This window comes from Aethina tumida, chromosome 6 (genome assembly GCF_024364675.1).
Source record: "Aethina tumida isolate Nest 87 chromosome 6, icAetTumi1.1, whole genome shotgun sequence".
In the NCBI taxonomy this organism is placed as follows: Eukaryota; Metazoa; Arthropoda; class Insecta; order Coleoptera; family Nitidulidae; genus Aethina; species Aethina tumida.
The window spans coordinates 14,630,489-14,652,455 of NC_065440.1; the positions used below are offsets into that span (position 1 = coordinate 14,630,489).

The following is a 21,967-nucleotide window of genomic DNA, read 5'->3' on the forward strand; positions in this document are numbered from 1 at the left end:
AGCTCATCCAACCGTCGTTTAAAAGCTGGATTTGTACTTGTTTTATATTACGGCAGTCGTCTTCAACAAGTTCCAACGAGGATAATTGTTTAAATTTATCATTTTCACAGGTCATCTTAAAACTAATGTTATTTATGCTATTTTTTCGCTTAAAATCTAAATTTAATCCACATTAATTGTGTTAAAATTGAAGACGACGGGAAACTGAGTTTATGAAATATGTGGTAAATTTCAATAGCAAATTAGTGGAGGCATTTACCGTTGAGTACTCACTGTATTTTACATTTATATAGTTTATTTCTATTGAATTACCTATTTTTCACCCATAAACATTCCTTAGGTAGAATCTTGATACATATAAAATGTATTAGTCTTTTGTCTTCTACTGTATTTTATAGTTAATATTTTTTATAAATCCAGTAATATGTTGTTTTAAACGTGTTTCACTTTAATGTAACAAAATTACTCTCATGTTTAAACTGAGCTTTCAGCAGAGCTCATCCAACCGTCATTTAAAAGCCGGATTTATTTTTGATTTATATTACGGCAGTCGTCTTTAACAAGTTCCACTGAGAATATTTGTATTAATTTATCTTTTTCAACTGAAAATTATCTTTCATCAAAGCGTTGTCTAAAATCTAATGCTATTAATACTATTTTAATTCATTAGAATCTTAATTTAATCGTCATTAATCGTGTTAAAATTGAAGACGACGGGAAATTGAGTTTATAAAATATGTGATAAATTTCAATAGCAAATTAGTAGAGGCATTTACCGTTGAGTACTCACTGTATTTTACATTTATATAGTTGATTTCTATTGAATTAGTTATTTTTTCACCCATAAACATTCCTTAGTAACCATTTTGATACCTATAAAAAGTATTAGCTTTTTGTCTTCCACTGTATTTTATAGTTAATATTTTCCATAGTTCTAGTAATATGTTGTTTTAAACGTGTTTCGCTTTAATGTAACAAAATTACTCTCATGTTTAAACTGAGCTTTCAACCGAGATCATCCAACCGTCGTTTAAAAGCTGGATTTATTCTTGTTTTATATTACGGCAGTCGTCTTTAACAAGTTCCACCGAGAAGATTTGTATGAATTTATCTTTTTCAACTGAAAATTATCTTTCATCAAAGTATTGTCTTAAATCTAATGTTATTAATACTATTTTAATACATTAAAATTTTAATTTAATCGTCATTAATCGTGTTAAAATTGAAGACGACGGGGAACTGAGTTTATAAAATATGTGGTAAATTTCAATAGCAAATTAGTAGAGGCATTTACCGTTGAGTACTCACTGTATTTTACATTTATATAGTTGATTTCTATTGAATTAGTTATTTTTTCACCCATAAACATTCCTTAGTAACCATTTTGATACCTATAAAAAGTATTAGCTTTTTGTCTTCCACTGTATTTTATAGTTAATATTTTCCATAGTTCTAGTAATATGTTGTTTTAAACGTGTTTCGCTTTAATGTAACAAAATTACTCTCATGTTTAAACTGAGCTTTCAACCGAGATCATCCAACCGTCGTTTAAAAGCTGGATTTATTCTTGTTTTATATTACGGCAGTCGTCTTTAACAAGTTCCACCGAGAAGATTTGTATGAATTTATCTTTTTCAACTGAAAATTATCTTTCATCAAAGTATTGTCTTAAATCTAATGTTATTAATACTATTTTAATACATTAAAATTTTAATTTAATCGTCATTAATCGTGTTAAAATTGAAGACGACGGGAAACTGAGTTTATAAAATATGTGGTAAATTTCAATAGCAAATTAGTAGAGGCATTTACCGTTGAGTACTCACTGTATTTTACATTTATATAGTTGATTTCTATTGAATTAGTTATTTTTTCACCCATAAACATTCCTTAGTAACCATTTTGATACCTATAAAAAGTATTAGCTTTTTGTCTTCCACTGTATTTTATAGTTAATATTTTCCATAGTTCTAGTAATATGTTGTTTTAAACGTGTTTCGCTTTAATGTAACAAAATTACTCTCATGTTTAAACTGAGCTTTCAACCGAGATCATCCAACCGTCGTTTAAAAGCTGGATTTATTCTTGTTTTATATTACGGCAGTCGTCTTTAACAAGTTCCACCGAGAAGATTTGTATGAATTTATCTTTTTCAACTGAAAATTATCTTTCATCAAAGTATTGTCTTAAATCTAATGTTATTAATACTATTTTAATACATTAAAATTTTAATTTAATCGTCATTAATCGTGTTAAAATTGAAGACGACGGGAAACTAAGTTTATAAAATATGTGGTAAATTTCAATAGCAAATTAGTAGAGGCATTTACCGTTGAATACTCACTGTATTTTACATTTATATAGTTGATTTCTATTGAATTAGTTATTTTTTCACCCATAAACATTCCTTAGTAACCATTTTGATACCTATAAAAAGTATTAGCTTTTTGTCTTCCACTGTATTTTATAGTTAATATTTTCCATAGTTCTAGTAATATGTTGTTTTAAACGTGTTTCGCTTTAATGTAACAAAATTACTCTCATGTTTAAACTGAGCTTTCAGCCGAGATCATCCAACCGTCGTTTAAAAGCTGGATTTATTCTTGTTTTATATCACGGCAGTCGTCTTTAACAAGTTCCACCGAGCAGATTTGTATGAATTTATCTTTTTCAACTGAAAATTATCTTTCATCAAAGTATTGTCTTAAATCTAATGTTATTAATACTATTTTAATACATTAAAATCTTAATTTAATCGTCATTAATCGTGTTAAAATTGAAGACGACGGGAAACTGAGTTTATAAAATATGTGGTAAATTTCAATAGCAAATTAGTAGAGGCATTTACCGTTGAGTACTCACTGTATTTTACATTTATATAGTTGATTTCTATTGAATTAGTTATTTTTTCACCCATAAACATTCCTTAGTAACCATTTTGATACCTATAAAAAGTATTAGCTTTTTGTCTTCCACTGTATTTTATAGTTAATATTTTCCATAGTTCTAGTAATATGTTGTTTTAAACGTGTTTCGCTTTAATGTAACAAAATTACTCTCATGTTTAAACTGAGCTTTCAGCCGAGATCATCCAACCGTCGTTTAAAAGCTGGATTTATTCTTGTTTTATATTACGGCAGTCGTCTTTAACAAGTTCCACCGAGAAGATTTGTATGAATTTATCTTTTTCAACTGAAAATTATCTTTCATCAAAGTATTGTCTTAAATCTAATGTTATTAATACTATTTTAATACATTAAAATTTTAATTTAATCGTCATTAATCGTGTTAAAATTGAAGACGACGGGAAACTGAGTTTATAAAATATGTGGTAAATTTCAATAGCAAATTAGTAGAGGCATTTACCGTTGAGTACTCACTGTATTTTACATTTATATAGTTGATTTCTATTGAATTAGTTATTTTTTCACCCATAAACATTCCTTAGTGACCATTTTGATACCTATAAAAAGTATTAGCTTTTTGTCTTCCACTGTATTTTATAGTTAATATTTTCCATAGTTCTAGTAATATGTTGTTTTAAACGTGTTTCGCTTTAATGTAACAAAATTACTCTCATGTTTAAACTGAGCTTTCAACCGAGATCATCCAACCGTCGTTTAAAAGCTGGATTTATTCTTGTTTTATATTACGGCAGTCGTCTTTAACAAGTTCCACCGAGAAGATTTGTATGAATTTATCTTTTTCAACTGAAAATTATCTTTCATCAAAGTATTGTCTTAAATCTAATGTTATTAATACTATTTTAATACATTAAAATTTTAATTTAATCGTCATTAATCGTGTTAAAATTGAAGACGACGGGAAACTGAGTTTATAAAATATGTGGTAAATTTCAATAGCAAATTAGTAGAGGCATTTACCATTGAGTACTCACTGCATTTTACATTTATATAGTTGATTTTTATTGAATTAGCTATTTTTTCACCCTTAAACATTCCTTAAGAAGAAAGTTGAAACCTATAAAAAGTATTAGCGTTTTGTCTTCCCCTGTATTTTATGGTTAATATTTTCCTTTGTTCCAATAATATGTTGTTTTAAACGGGTTTCACTTTAATGTAACAAAATTACTCATATGTTTAAACTGAGCTTTCAGTCGAACTCATCCAACCGTCGTTTAAAAGCAGGATTTATTCTTATTTTATATTTCGGCAGTCGTCTTCAACAAGTTCCACCGAGAATATTTGTATGAATTTATCTTTTTCAACTGAAAATTATCTTTCATCAATGCGTTGTCTTAAATCTAATGTTATTAATACTATTTTAATACATTCAAATCTTAATTTAATCGTCATTACTCCTGTTAAAATTAAAGACGACGGGAAAATGAGTTTATAAAATATGTGGTAAATTTCAATAACAAATTAGTAGAGGCATTTACCATTGAGTACTCACTATATTTTACATTTTATATAGTTGATTTCTATTCTAAATTTATAAAACTTTTGTTACAGGGTCAATTGCCAAATCAATGACTAAATGAGGACAACGTTAAAGGTAGGAAATATAATTTATTACAAAAAGGCTTAGTTAAACATTTACAATAACACAGGTAGGTCGACAACACTCCTGGCAGCGCAAAGTAAGTTTTTGAACCGATAATTTCGAACTATAGTCATTCCAAACTTGGCGCAACAAAACCGGCTACACGAAACGTTAAACCAACAATGCAAAATCAATTAGCAATAGGAAAAAAATCGGTGGGTGTGGCCGTACGACGCGATATTCGTAGGTTGGCGCCCTTGGCCTTTTCGACACACGTACGTGCACGTGACTAGTTGCGACATGGAAGGTGATTTCGGCGATCGGGAGATCGGGAGAGGAAACGGCCGATGGGTTTAATCGCGGCGTCTGATCTCACCGATTACGCCCCCGCAGTCGCACGCGAATATTTGGCGGCCGGAATAGACCACTGCGTGGCGAAATTCTTTCGTTTGTTATTTGGTCCAATTCCAGTTTATGAAAATTACTTTGATTTTGTTAATTAGTCTCGGTTCAATGTGGCCAATTTTTTTTTTTTTTTTATTAGATAGCATAATTTTATAATATTTTACTGGTTAATTAAAAATTTTAATTATTAAAAATTACAATCAACAATTTTTCTAAAATATTTATCAATATTTTCTTCGTCATTATTTATTTTTGTTTTATTGTCTTTTAATAAGTTACTGTATAGTTTAATGGGAAGCTTTAAAAGCTCAGTCTTTTAACAGAAATGGAGGCGAATTATTAGAATTTTATCGTACTATTGATGAGATTTTATAATTTTTTTCTCTCAATATCAAATAAAACAATTAGAAATTACAATCAACAACTTTTTCTAAAATATTCATCAACATCTTCATCATCATTATTATCATTATTCATTTTTGTTTCATTGTCTTTTAATAAGTTACTGTATAGTTTAATGAGAAACTTTAATAGCTCAGTCTATTAACAGTAATAGAGGCGAATTATTATAATTTTTTCGTACTATTGATGTAACTTTCTAATTTTTTCTCTTAATATCAAATAAAACAATTAGAAATTACAATCAACAACTTTTTCTAAAATATTTATCAACATCTTCATTATCATTATTATCATTATTTATTTTTGTTTCATTGTCTTTTAATAAGTTACTGTATAGTTTAATGGAAAGCTTTAAAAGCTCAATCTTTTAACAGAAATAGAGGCGAATTATTAGAAATTTATCATATTATTGATGTGAATTTCTAATTTTTTTCTCTCACTATCAAATAAAACAATTAGAAATTACAATCAACAATTTTTTCTAAAATATTTATCAACATCTTTATCATCATTATTATCATTATTTCTTCTTGTTTTATTGTCTTTTAATAAGTTACTGTATAGTTTAATGAGGAACTTTAAAAGCTCAGTCTAGATAGAGATGAATTATTAGAATTTTTTCGTACTATTAATGAGAATTTCTAATTTTTTCCTCTCGGTATCAAATAAAACAATTAGAAATTACAATCAACAACCTTTTCTAAAATATTTATCAACATCTTCATCATCATTATTATCATTATTCATTTTTGTTTCATTGTCTTTTAATAAGTTACTGTATAGTTTAATGGAAAGCTTTAAAAGCTCAGTCTCTTAACGGAAATAGAGGCGAATTATTAGAATTTTATCGTACTATTGATGAGCATTTCTAATTTTTTTCTCTGAATATCAAATAAAACAATTAGGAATTACAATCAACAACTTTTTGTAAAATATTTATCAACATCTTCATCATCATTATTATCATTATTTATTTTAGTTTTATTGTCTTTTAATAAGTAACTGTATAGTTTAATAGAAAGCTTTAAAAGCTCAGTCTTTTAACAGAAATAGAAGCGAATTATTAGAATTTTATCGTACTATTAATGAGAATTTCTAATTTCTTTCTCTCAGTATCAAATAAAACATTTAAAAATTACATTCAACAACTTTTTATAGAATATTTATCATTAACATTTTGTTTATATCTTACTATAAATCCTAAATTGTTTCATAGGAAATTATGAAAGCTCAATCTTTTGATAAAAATATTGACAATTATTACATATTTTTGTATTTCGTACATATTTATTTAATATGAAACTATAATAGTTAGTGTTAAATTATATAAACAATAATCCCTAAAATATTATTTAGTAAAAATACCTAATTTATCCTTATATTCAATTTATTTGTTTACATATTTTTAATGAAACACTTAACATAGTTAATTAGGCAATTAATTAAAAATTTATTAATGTGGTAAGGAAACGTTGAAATGTGGCAGGCCAATTAAAATCGAATAAATTACAACTGGTTTGATTGACGTTTGTTACCTGTAAGTGTGAGAGTGCCGAGACACGGGGTGCCGCACGGACCACCCACTCACCATTGTCGGGTCACAAGTCGCTAACGCAGAATGGCCACTTGACCCAATCGGACTAATAATAACTTTACGGCGCTATAAAACCACGCTCCGCGGCCACAACCCAAACATCACTGTCATAATGCTCAAACTTAACTTTTCTGCATATGTATTACCATAATTATTGGCAATAATTATTAATCATTATTTATACAAATGATATTTATTGTAATTTATTGAGAGGACTGAGTTTTATACATTTTAAACAACCAAATAACTTGTTAATTAATACGATCAAACTTCAAGTTGAGATAACGAAACATATTGAAGTAGAGTTTTATAATTTTTATTCTAAACATGAAATTATAACAAATATATCTATATTTCTAAACATATATAAATAAATATCTTTTATTTAATTATAATAGATCATACTCGTGGAGAGTTTCTCTGCTGTGAAACTCACCGTCATATTGCTCAAACTTCAGTTAAACTATTAACCGAACATACTGAAGTAAAGTTTTATAATTTTTGTTCTAAACATCAAAGTATAGTATATTTTTGAACATAGTTAAATAAATTCCTGGTTATTTAAAAGCCGTAAACGATGAAATAATTTTTAATTTTATAATGAATAGATCATGTTTCTGGAAAGTTTTATAGTTTATAAACAATTGTAGAAATTCCAATGTAGAATGAGTGAAATATGTATCAATTTGTAAACATCCTAAACAAATAAATCTGTTGGTAATTGAGTACTTTGAATTAAACTGTTTAATTAAACAAAGTGAACTTTGGTTTAAAAATAATAATTTTTTATGTTAAACATTCTTTATCTGGTCTAATAAATATATTTTTCTTATTTTTAAAATTAATAATTATTTGGATAGTTATAAACAACATTATTTATTATAACAACAAATGATAATCAATAATTGTATTTTATATTATACTAATAATTTAATTAAAATTATTCCATTAACATTTAAACAATATAAAATTATTAATTTAATTTTATAAATAATTGAAAAAATGAAATTCAAAAAATAATAATAAATAAATAAATTAAATAATTTAATTCTAAAGTTAAAAAAATACTAATCGAATCAAAAAAATGTAATTATTAATTTAAATTTATAAAATTTAGAAAATTAAAATTTACCAATTTGCCAAAGAGATTTAAATTTTCCAATTAAACAAAAATATTTATGATTTAAATACAAAAATAATTTAGTAATTTAAATCACTAAAATTAAGAAAAATAAATTAAACTAATAATTTGAATTTATAAAATTTATGAAAATAAGCATAAATTGTAAAAATATATAAAATTTGAAAAAAAAAAATAAATTTTAAAAAAATAAAATTATTAATTTAAATTAATAAAATTTAAGAAAATCAGGATAAATTTCAAAAATATGCAAAGTTAAAAAAGAAAATGATGGTTTATACAATTAAATTAAAAAATTAAATAAATTAAGTAATTCAAAACTATAAAGTTAAAAATATTACTAATTGAATTTAAAAAAATAGATTTATTAATTTAAATTTATAAAATTAAGCTTAGAAAATTAAAATTTAACAATTTACTAAAAAAAATTAATAAATGATATTAATAAAGAAAGTAAGATTATACAATTATAAAAAAAATAAATTAAGTTTTAATCTCTAAAAGTAAAAAAAAATTAAATTAGTGATTTGAATTTATAAAATTGACGAAATTAACTATAAATTTTAAAAACAAATAAATTTAAAAAAAAATAAAAATTTAAAATTAGTAATTTAAATATATAAAATTTATAAAATTAGCGTAAATTTTAAAAATATATAAAATTTTAAAAAAAGCGTAAATTTAAAAAATATGTAAAGTTGGAAATAAAGGTTAAAGGGTTTAAAATTAGCCAATTAAATTGAAAAAATAAATTAATTAAGTAAATTAAATCTATAAAATTAAAAAATTACTAAAATAGAATTAGTAATTTAAATTTATAAATTAAAAGTTATCCAATTAAAAAAAGAAGTAATTTAAATCTTTAAATTTAAAATTAATTAACTAATATTTATGGAATTTAAAAAAATTCTAAATTTATAAAATTTTAAAATCTAAATTAGAAAATTAAAATGTATTAAATATTATATATAAAAAAATATTTATTAATAAAGAAATTATTCAATCAAATAAAAAAATAATGTCAAGTAATTTAATCTTTAAAATTAAAAACAAAACTAATTGAATTTATAAAAAATGTAATTATGACTTAAATTTAAAAAAAAAATAAAAATTTAAGGTTTGAAAATTAAAATTTGTCAATTAAATTAAAAATATGTATAAAATTATAAAATTAAAAAAAATATATATTTAAAATTTCATTTAAATAAATTAATTTTAAGCAATTAAAATTACAAATTTAAATTAGAAATTTAAAAATTAAGATTAAAAAATTAATTAATTATTAATTGTTCATTCATTATATATAAAAAATTATTTATTAATAAAAAAAATTCAAATTATCCAATCAAATATAAAATAATAATATATTAAGTAATTTAATCTATTAAATTTAAAAAGTTAAGCTTAAAATTTGCCAATTAAATTTAAAAAATATGTATAAATATAAATAAATAAATTATAGATTATAAACTTAAATATAAAAATTAAAAATAATAAGGTTAAATAATTGTAATTTTCAAATTAAATTTAAAAACAAAAATTGTTAATTATTGATTTAGAATAATAAAATTTGAATAATTAAGCTCAGAAAAATTATCCCATTAAATTAAAAAAATAAATTGAGAAATTTACATTTATAAAATTAAACAAAAAACATTAAAATTAATCAAGTATTAAAATTTTTGGTGTAAAAACAATAGATGTATTAAATTTTGAACAAATAAATAAATTTTTGTTTAAATAAAGGTTATTTATAAACTACGTTGAAATAGGTACTATAAAAAGTATCCTGTTGTTTGGAAATACAAACTATAACACAGTTTAATTGCCATTTATTTTAGAACTTTTAATATTATGTTTGTTCATAATTTTCATTTTGAACGTTATTTCTTAAGCTTCTATGGTACATTCATTCATTTTATAAAGTTCATAAGTTTACAAAAATATTTTTTTACATATATATAATTTAAAATAGTGATAGACAAGTTCGACAAATTGAAGAAAACATTTTCTGATCATTCCGAAGTCCACAGTAGGCCTGTAGACCCGTCAATTTTGTCACAAAGTCAACGAGTATAATTAGATTAAAATTTTACCTATATATCGATTAGAAACAGTATTATCTGGTTAATGGGATTAAACGTTTAGGAGATTTAGGCAGTATAATATTTACTATAGTGAGGTCGATTTCGGATGGCCAAGTCGGTAATAAAATTAACAATGGGGGAGGGATTTATACCCGAGACGTCAACATACCAAGTTTTGTTCAACTTCTCAATTACCTATTAGTACTGGTGTATTGATAAATAAACAATTTTGACCGTAAAAAACCCACGTTTTCATTCCTACGTGATCTTCCTGCTAATTATTAATTATGTATTATTCATGCGGCTGTTTGATCTTAAGTTAACCAACGTTAACTACTCTAAGGTCAAAAAGACTTCCATTTTTAATACAGGTTATTCACATTCAAAATTTTACTCATTATTTATTTATTAAACAACAAAATTTCATTAAACTTTTTTCATTAAAGACATCAGTTTTTGATTCTATATTTTGTTGAAGACTTCATACTTTTAAATTGTCGTCACTTTCTTATTTCTTGGTATATTTAAATTTTTTATAAAAATATTGTTTACCTATCCTTTTAATTACAAAAAAGTGCTCCTTATAAATTTCTCTCTGAATAATCATTTTTGAGATAATTGCGGTTGAAGTGATCCATTGGGAATTTTAAAATAAAATTTCTTTGAACCGATAATTTATTGGTAAGTCTGAGTATATACATAATTAACAAGATGCACATAAACAAAAATATGAACAATTTGCATCAAATTCCACTTCCACACAGATTAATACTGCAAAATGATTAAGCCCGATAACATTGGCGATAGACGTTCTATTTTTGGTCGGCCGATTAAAAATATTTACACACACTATCCGTTACTCTAACAATTAAAGCTTTTCATGCGCACTGATAAAACGCGTGGTTCTCGGAAGCGCAATCAGCAGCACAAAGTCGACGGGAACGTCAGGAAGTTTTGTTAAAGTATAAAGTTATACCAACACGTCGGTTTGTTACCAGAAACGTTTCCGATTAATGTGTGTGTTGCACACGTAAATGACGTACGGTGTTTTTGCGATAACGATTCGCCGTTTTATCTTAATTATAGACGTACGGTTTGTTTTTAAATGCGCAGCATAAATTTAAATGAATGTTTGTCATGGTTTTTAAGAATGACAAATTAAATATGAAACCGACTACGTGATTGTGGGTTTCAATTTAATTTGTGGTTTGTACATTTTAAATTACAAAACTAGTTACAGTAATTGCTTTCTGTTAATTGTTCTAGTTTATATGGAAAAATGTTGGATGTGAGTTTATTTATACTAAAATTTTACGTAGAATTGGAAAATGTTTTCAGTCTATTATTTTTGAAATATTATCGAAGTTACACTTTATTGAAGTTTAGAGGCTCACATCGGTCTGTAAAAAAGGTATTTTTCATTGTATTTTATTCTGTTTTTTTTTTAATTGTATAGAAAGGGTATACAAATATTCTAAACTATTAAACTACTTTATATCAATGGTAGTGGGACAATTATGACTAACTAAATGTGGAAAAAAATCATTATTTCCTATTCTTTTTCATGTTTTCTGACTTTTGAGCTTTGAGAATCGCACAAATATTAATCAAATTCAATGTTTTCTTTGTTTGGTTATATAGAGGGCTCTTTTAAGAATATTTTGAGCCCTTAGACATAAATCTTGTACTTTACATACAATAAATATGGCCATTTTACTGAAACATTATATAATCCTACTTACATAAATTTTTCATGTTTTGTACTGTAACTGTAAAGATTTGGTTAAATGATAATTTTGATCATATATTTTGTTATAAACCTCAAACGACATGGAGGCCCATAAAAGTCTGTAAAAAGGGAATTTTCCATTGTATTTTATTCTATTTTTTTTTAATTGTATTGAAAAGAATGACAAACATTTTAAACTATAGAACCACTTTATATCTGTGATAGTGGGACAATTATGACTAACTAAATGTGGAAAAAATTCATTATTTCCTATTCTTTTTCATGTTTTCTTACTTTTGAGCTTTGAGAATCGCACAAATATTAATCAAATTCAATGTTTTCTTTGTTTGGTTATATAGAGGGCTCTTTTAAGAATATTTTGAGCCCTTAGACATAAATCTTGTACTTTACATACAATAAATATGATCATTTTACTGAAACAGTATATAATCCTACTTACATAAATTTTTCATGTTTTGTACTGTAACTGTAAAGATTTGGTTAAATGATAATTTTGATCATATATTTTGTTATAAACCTCAAACGACATGGAGGCCCATAAAAGTCTGTAAAAAGGGAATTTTCCATTGTATTTTATACTATTTTTTTTAATTGTATTGAAAAGAATGACAAACATTTTAAACTATAGAACCACTTTGTATCTGTGATAGTGGGACAATTATGACTAACTAAATGTGGAAAAAATTCATTATTTCTTATTCTTTTTCATGTTTTCTGACTTTTGAGCTTTGAGAATCGCACAAATATTAATCAAATTCAATGTTTTCTTTGTTTGGTTATATAGAGGGCTCTTTTAAGAATATTTTGAGCCCTTAGACATAAATCTTGTACTTTACATACAATAAATATGGCCATTTTACTGAAACAGTATATAATCCTACTTACATAAATTTTTCATGTTTTGTACTCTAACTGTAAAGATTTGGTTAAATGATAATTTTGATTATATATTTTGTTATAAACCTCAAACGACATGGAAGCCCATAAAAGTCTGTAAAAAGGGAATTTTCCATTGTATTTTATTCTATTTTTTTTTTTAATTGTATTGAAAAGAATGACAAACATTTTAAACTATAGAACCACTTTATATCTGTGATAGTGGGACAATTATGACTAACTAAATGTGGAAAAAAATCATTATTTCCTATTCTTTTTCATGTTTTCTGACTTTTGAGCGTTGAGAATCGCACAAATATTAATCAAATTCAATGTTTTCTTTGTTTGGTTATATAGAGGGCTCTTTTAAGAATATTTTGAACCCTTAGACATAGATCTTGTACTTTACATACAATAAATATGGCCATTTTACTGAAACAGTATATAATCCTACTTACATAAATTTTTCATGTTTTGTACTGTAACTGTAAAGATTTGGTTAAATGATAATTTTGATCATATATTTTGTTATAAACCTCAAACGACATGGAGGCCCATAAAAGTCTGTAAAAAGGGAATTTTCCATTATATTTTATTCTATTTTTTTTAATTGTATTGAAAAGAATGACAAACATTTTAAACTATAGAACCACTTTGTATCTGTGATAGTGGGACAATTATGACTAACTAAATGTGGAAAAAATTCATTATTTCTTATTCTTTTTCATGTTTTCTGACTTTTGAGCTTTGAGAATCGCACAAATATTAATCAAATTCAACGTTTTCTTTGTTTGGTTGTATAGAGGGCTCTTTTAAGAATATTTTGAGCCCTTAGACATAAATCTTGTACTTTACATACAATAAATATGGCCATTTTACTGAAACAGTATATAATCCTACTTACATAAATTTTTCATGTTTTGTACTGTAACTGTAAAGATTTGGTTAAATGATAATTTTGATCATATATTTTGTTATAAACCTCAAACGACATGGAGGCCCATAAAAGTCTGTAAAAAGGGAATTTTCCATTATATTTTATTCTATTTTTTTTAATTGTATTGAAAAGAATGACAAACATTTTAAACTATAGAACCACTTTGTATCTGTGATAGTGGGACAATTATGACTAACTAAATGTGGAAAAAATTCATTATTTCTTATTCTTTTTCATGTTTTCTGACTTTTGAGCTTTGAGAATCGCACAAATATTAATCAAATTCAACGTTTTCTTTGTTTGGTTGTATAGAGGGCTCTTTTAAGAATATTTTGAGCCCTTAGACATAAATCTTGTACTTTACATACAATAAATATGGCCATTTTACTGAAACAGTATATAATCCTACTTACATAAATTTTTCATGTTTTGTACTGTAACTGTAAAGATTTGGTTAAATGATAATTTTGATCATATATTTTGTTATAAACCTCAAACGACATGGAGGCCCATAAAAGTCTGTAAAAAGGGAATTTTCCATTGTATTTTATTCTATTTTTTTTAATTGTATTGAAAAGAATGACAAACATTTTAAACTATAGAACCACTTTGTATCTGTGATAGTGGGACAATTATGACTAACTAAATGTGGAAAAAATTCATTATTTCTTATTCTTTTTCATGTTTTCTGACTTTTGAGCTTTGAGAATCGCACAAATATTAATCAAATTCAATGTTTTCTTTGTTTGGTTATATAGAGGGCTCTTTTAAGAATATTTTGAGCCCTTAGACATAAATCTTGTACTTTACATACAATAAATATGGCCATTTTACTGAAACAGTATATAATCCTACTTACATAAATTTTTCATGTTTTGTACTGTAACTGTAAAGATTTGGTTAAATGATAATTTTGATCATATATTTTGTTATAAACCTCAAACGACATGGAGGCCCATAAAAGTCTGTAAAAAGAAACTTTTTCATTGTAATTTATTCTATTTTTTTTTAATTGTATCGAAAAGAATGACAAACATTTTAAACTATTGAACCATTTTATATCTGTGGTAGTAGGACAATTATGACTAACTAAATGTGGAAAAAATTCATTTTTTCCTATTCTTTTTCATGTTTTCTGACTTTTGAGCGTTGAGAATCGCACAAATATTAATCAAATTCAATGTTTTCTTTCTTTGGTTATATAGAGGGCTCTTTTAAGAATATTTTGAGCCCTTCGACATAGATCTGGTACTTCACATACAATAAATATGGCCGTTTTACTGAAACAGTGTGTAATCCTACTTACATAAATTTTTCATGTTTTGTACTGTAACTGTAAAGATTTGGTTAAATGATAATTTTGATCATGTATTTTGTTATAAACCTCAAACGACATGGAGGCCCATAAATGTCTGTAAAAAGAGACTTTTTCATTGTAATTTATTCTATATTTTTTAATTGTATCGAAAAGAATGACAAACATTTTAAACTATTGAACCACTTTATATCTGTGATAGTGGGACAATTATGACTAACTAAATATGGAAAAAATTCATTTTTTCCAATTCTTTTTCATGTTTTCTGACTTTTGAGCGTTGAGAATCGTACAAATATTAATCAAATTCAATGTTTTCTTTCTTTGGTTATATAGAGGGCTCTTTTAAGAATATTTTGAGCCTTTAGAGCCTTTCACATACAATAAATATAGTCATTTTACTGAGAGTGTATAATACTACTTTCGTAGATTTTCCATTTCGTCCACGTTGGCTTAATTTCAATTGACGATAAAAATGGATTGTTCTTTGACATTCAAACAATCCACTTATCGATTTTCTTTCAATTTTTTCGAACCAAGACAAATTTTTTCGTACCGCACAAAGGTACTGACCCAAAACACCAAGTCACACACGTTCCGTTTCGCAAATTCCCGGACGTGGCGCGTAACGAATTTGTTGTTATCGCATCCCTTAATACCCGACGTCCCGGCTTTCGTATCCACCCTTCGGAACGTTTTGCCAATAACGGCCACCCCCCGAGTACGCTGCGTCTACGACGTTTCCCTTCGGGCCCTTTGTTTTTGTTGATAGACGTCGGGAACGCGTCGCGACGCCACGCGTGGGCGGCTTGAAATCCGTCGACGTCGTTTCGTGCGGCCGGATCGATAAACTGTAAACGGGCCGACGCGGATTGTTGTATTTTATCGGGTCACCGTGTTTTTTGTTTGTTCATTTTTAATGCGTTTAATTATTTTACGAGGCTAACCGGTGTTTTTTATTAAATTGTTTTTTATATGTTTTTTTAATTTTTTTAATTGTTTTATAGTAGAAAAATTAATAAATATGTATACACGTCACACATTTTAATATCTAATTAAGTTTAATCTTATCGATTAATATAATCTGATTTTATTACACTTTGCTTATGTTATTGTTTTTAGTTAATAAATAATCTATAAATAAATAATCTATTGATTTTTCTTATGAAATGTGAATAATTTCATTAAAAATAAACGATTTTTCAACGATTTTTTTTTTAAATGTGTCATTATTTTAATGTTCAGAAAATTTCAAGGCATTTTTTTTAAATTTTTAAACAATTTACTTCAGAAAAAACAGAATAAATTAGTCGAACTTGAAACGTTAATAACTTTTTTATTTTAAATGTAATACCCTGAATATTTTGGCATAATCAAATAAGAAATTAAAAACTCCTTCGATTGGTGTAACCATTTCTTATACCTAAAGTTGATAATTTCAGAAATATTTAACTTTGCCATTCCACAGAAACTGTATATAGATTATGTTTAATGCAAATAATCGTTTGTTTAAAGTAATATCTTTTAAATGTATTTCACTTTTGATATTGAATATTATAGAGAAAATATGGCAATTTTATGGCAAATAGCCCATTTTACTTTATAGAATCATAACTCTGTAACTATTGGTGTTTCTAGTTATCCACTCTGTATATTTTTACGTATTTTAATTACATATAAAATACTGAGCAGAATAATTATACTAAGTTCTTCCTTAAAGTCAATAGTTTCCAAGATATTAATTTCTTTCTCTAAAATATGACAAATATAAATGTCAATTAAAAATAGCTCATAATTTTTTTGTTATGAGGGATTCTGTTATGGGATTTAATTTTTGGAATCTTAAAACTTTGTTTAAAAGATTCCATGACAATTTTTAAAAATTTTTCAACAAATTACTTTAGAAAAACCTGAATAAATTAGGCAAAGTTGAAACGTTAACAACTTGTTTATTTTAAATGTAACACCCTGTATGTTTTTGCATAATCAAATAAGAAATTAAAAACTCCTTCGATTGGTGTAACCATTTCTTATACCTAAAGTTGATAGTTTCAGAAATATTTAACTTTGCCATTCCACAGAAACTTCTAAGGGACCACGAACCTGAAACACCCTGTATATAGATTATGTTTAATGCAAATAATCGTTTGTTTAAAGTAATATCTTCCGTAATTCTTTTTAAATGTATTTCACTTTTGATATTGAATATTATGGAGAAAATATGGCCATTTTATGGCAAATAGCTCATTTTACTTTATAGAATAATAACTCAGTAACTATTGGTGTTTCTAGTTATCCACTCTGTATATTTTGACGTATTTTAATTACATATAAAATACTGAGCAGAATAATTATACAAAGTTCTTCCTTAAAGTCAATAGTTTCCAAGATATTAATTTCTTTCTCTAAAATATGACAAATATAAATGTCAATTAAAAATAGCTCATAATTTTTTTGTTATGAGGGATTCTTTTATGGGGTTTAATTTTCGGAATCTTAAAACTTTGTTTAAAAGATTCCATGACAATTTTTAAAAATTTTTCAACAAATTACTTTAGAAAAACCAGGATCAATTAGGCAAACTAGAAACGTTAATAACTTTTTTATTTTAAACGTAACACACTGTATGTTTTTGCATAATCAAATAAGAAATTAAAAAATCTTTGGATTGGTGTAACCTTTTCTTATACCAAAAGTTGATAATTTCAGAAATATTTAACTTTCCCATTGTACAGAAACTTCTAAGGGACCACGAACCTGAAACACCCTGTATAGATATTATGTTTAATGCCAACAAACTTTAGTTTAAAGTAATATTTTCTGTAAATATTTTTAAATGTATTTCACATTTGATATTGAGTATTATGGACAAGACATGGCCATTTTATGGCAAAAAGCTCATTTTACTTTATAATATCATAACTCTGTAACTATTGGTATTTGTAGTCATCCAGTCTGTATATTTTTACGTCTTATTATAATTATTTTGTTTAGAATTTTATATGTAATTAACTTATTATAATTATTTTGTTTAGAATTTTATATGTAATTAAAAGTTCTTTATTAAAGTCAATAGTTTCCAAGATATTAATTTCTTTCTCTTAAATTTGCCAAATATAAATGTCAATTACAAACAGCCCTATTATGAGGGTTTCTGTTAAGGGGTTGAATTTTTGCATTCTTGAAACATTGTTTCATTGTATGTTTTTGTATAATCAAATAAGAAATTAAAAAATCTTTCGATTGGAGTAACCATTTCTTATATTCAAAGTTTATAATTTTAGAAATACTTAACTTTGTCATTTCACAAAAACTTCTAAGGGACCATGAACTTGAAACACCCACTATAGTGATGATCTTACATGTGAATCACCTTCAGAGTAAAAATTTTAGATGATGACACATAAATTGTATTTTTTTAAATAATATAATAATATAGTTTCTTCAGAATATTGTTTTTTAATATTCGATTAACTTTGGTTAATTTAGACCACCTTCAGACAGAACGTTATTAAATTTACTCTATAATTTACGCTAATATAAATTTGTTAAACAATGGAAACAATGGAATTTATAGCCGTTCAATATTCATTACCAATTGTATTTTCCAAAAAAAGAAAAGAAATAATAAAACCGCATAAATTACTTTTGACGCAGCATTTAACCCAATTTCGCAACAACACCAACGACAATAAACTACAACAACAACAACAACAACAACAGCAACAGCAACAATAAGAAGTAGTCAGGTAATCGATTGGGAGACAATCAATCCAATGGGACGGGATTTGATACGGACGACGGCCGGAACATATAATTTTCCAATTAATAAACCGCACGGGGAAAAGGGAAGAAAAAGTAGACGAAAACGAAAAGAGAGGAAAAAGGAAAGAGGCAAGAGAACGCCGGTGCGTTCGGGTCGTACGCTGAAACTGGTTTCCGTTGCATAAAATCCGACGATTACGCAACACCGAGAAAATGTTAAATGTAATCGAACCGTACCGCATTGGGCAATTAAAAAGCGGTTTTATTAAATTATATGCTTCGCGTGGAAACTTTCACCGCAATTTTAAAGACAATGTCTTCGGATAACGGCCGTCATAACTCACCACACAACCAACAATTGATGGTAACGTTGCAAAAACTTATTGCAAATAAGGTAAATAACAAAATATATAATAAAAAATTTGTGAATGTGAAACATTAAAACAATTGTTTCATTTAAAAAATAATTATATGTAAAAATTATAAGATAATATACTAAATTTCTTATTTAATAATATATATTTTTTAAATAAATTAAGTAAAAATTAAAGAAAATAATAAAATTGAAATGGTACAATTTATAAAACATTTTTTAAATTTTATTCATAAGTGATTTTATGGAATAATAACAGAATAATAATAACAAATTTCTTATTTAATAATAGTTTTTAAAACTAAAATAATCAATATAACTTTTAAAGTTTTAAAAAATAAAGAAAAATATAGTAAGTAATAAAAAAATTGAAAATATACAATTTGTAAAACAACTTTTTAAATTTTATTCATAAAAGTAATTTCATGGAATAATAACAAAATAATAATAAATTACTTATTTAATAATATTTTTAAGACTAAAATAATTAACATAACTTTTAAAGTATTAAAAAATAAAGAAAATAAAGCAAAATATGTAATAAAAAAATTACAAATACACATTTTATCAAACAATTTTTTAAATTTTATTCATAAAAGTAATTTTATGAAATAATAACAAAATAATAATAATAAATATCTTTTTTAATAATATTTTTTAAGACTGAAATAATCAACATAACTTAAAGAATTAAAAAATAAAGAAAATAGAGAAAAATATGTGATAAAAATATTGAAAATGTACAATATATAAAACAATTTTTTAAATTTTATTCATGAATTGATTTTATGGAATAATAACAACATAATAATAACAAATTTCTTATTTAATAATAGTTTTTAAAACTAAAATAATCAACATAACTTATGAAGTATTAAAAAATAAAGAAAATAAAGAAAAATATGTAATAAAAAAATTGGAAATACACATTTTATAAAACAATTTTTTAAATTTTATCAATAAAAGTAATTTTATGGAATAATAACAAAATAATAATAATAAATTTCTTTTTTTGATAATAATTTTTAAGACTAAAATAATCAACATAACTTAAAGAATTAAAAAATAAAGAAAATAGAGAAAAATATGTGATAAAAATATTGAAAATGTACAATATATAAAACAATTTTTTAAATTTTTTCATGAAGTGATTTTATGGAATAATAACAACATAATAATAACAAAGTTCTTATTTAATAATAGTTTTTAAAACTAAAATAAATTTAAAGTATTAAATAATAAAGAAAAATATGTAATAAAAAAAATTGAAAATACACATTTTATAAAACAATTTTTTAAATTTTATTCATGAAAGTAATTTTATGAAATAATAACAAAATAATAATAATAAATTTCTTTTTTGATAATTTTTTTAAGACTAAAATAATCAACATAAGTTAAACAATTATAAAATAAAGAAAATAGAGAAAAATATGTGATAAAAGTATTGAAAATGTACAATATATAAAACAATTTTTTAAATTTTTTCATGAAGTGATTTTATGGAATAATAACAACGTAACATAATCAACATAACTTTTAAAGTATTAAAAAATAAAGAAAAATATGCAATAAAAAAATTGAAAATATACAATTTATAAAACAATTTTTTAAATTTTATTTATGAAATAATTCTATAGAATAATAACAAGATAAAAATAATAAATTTATTATTTAATAATATTATTTAAGACTTAAATTATCAACATAATTTAAAGTAACAAAAAATATAGAAAATAAAGAAAAATATGTAATAAAAAAATTGAAATGTACAATTTTAAAACAATTTTTTTAAATTTTATTCATGAATTAATTATATTTAATAATAACACAATAATAATAATAAATTTCTTATTTTATAATATTTTTCAGTATGTACTAAAATAATCAATATAATTTAAGGTACTAAAAATAAAAAAAATAGAGAAAAATATATGATAAAAAAATTGAAAATGTACAATTTATATAATAATTTTTTAAATTTTATTCATGAAATAATTCTATGGAATAATACCAAGATAATAATAATATTTTTTTGTTTAATAATATTTTTTAGAAATAACTATTAAAGTATTAAAACTGAAAGAAAATATAGATAAATATGTGATAAAAATATTGAAAACGTACAATTTATAAAAGAATTTTTCAAATTTTATTCATAAAGTTAATTCTGGAATAATAATAAGATAATAATAATAAATTTCTTATATATTTTTTAAATAAAATAAGCAATATACCAAATTAAGTATTAATAATTAGAGAGAATATTGAAAAATATATATTAAAATTAATGTGTAAAACAATTTTGGGGGATACTTTATGTACTTTCCACCCTCGAAAAGGTCCCAGGTCGAAACCCCGACGAAACAAAATATTCAAGGGAAAGTTAACTCCGGAACTCCACAAGTTTTAGTCAACATTGGCAGTCAAAATATCACTTTTTAATAGATACTTTCCGGGAACATCCCTCACAAATTTCAACCTCCCATAACCTAACGAGCTTCGGATGAGAGAAAATTTAAACAACCAAATGGATCATGTCTGGCAAATGGACGAAAATAAACGCACCGATAATTAACTCCGGTTTATCTTTAGACGTCATATTCCTTTACCGGTTTACCATTTCGAAAACATCCCACAACTTAAAATAGAACGTGAACAAAATATGTTTCAACATTAACATTGTTGAATATAATGTTTCAATAAAAATTACGATTGGATTTTGTCATACGATTGAGTTACGGAATTCCAATCATGTTTTATGATATCGTGTAACTTGATACTCCGCCGTTTTTCTTCGTCCTTTTCTTACTTCG

The 21,967-nt window shown here is 24.6% G+C and overlaps 1 protein-coding gene across 2 annotated transcripts in view; it reads left to right on the forward strand.

Moving 5' to 3' along the window:
* LOC109604153 (polycomb group protein Psc) overlaps positions 1 to 21,967 on the forward strand; it is a 179,935-nt gene that overhangs the window by 61,018 nt on the left and 96,950 nt on the right. For both annotated transcript variants that reach the window (XM_049969316.1, XM_049969315.1), the window contains one exon: positions 4,476 to 4,518. The gene's annotated coding sequence lies outside the window, so the exon portion shown is untranslated. The remainder of the gene's footprint in view (positions 1 to 4,475; positions 4,519 to 21,967) is intronic.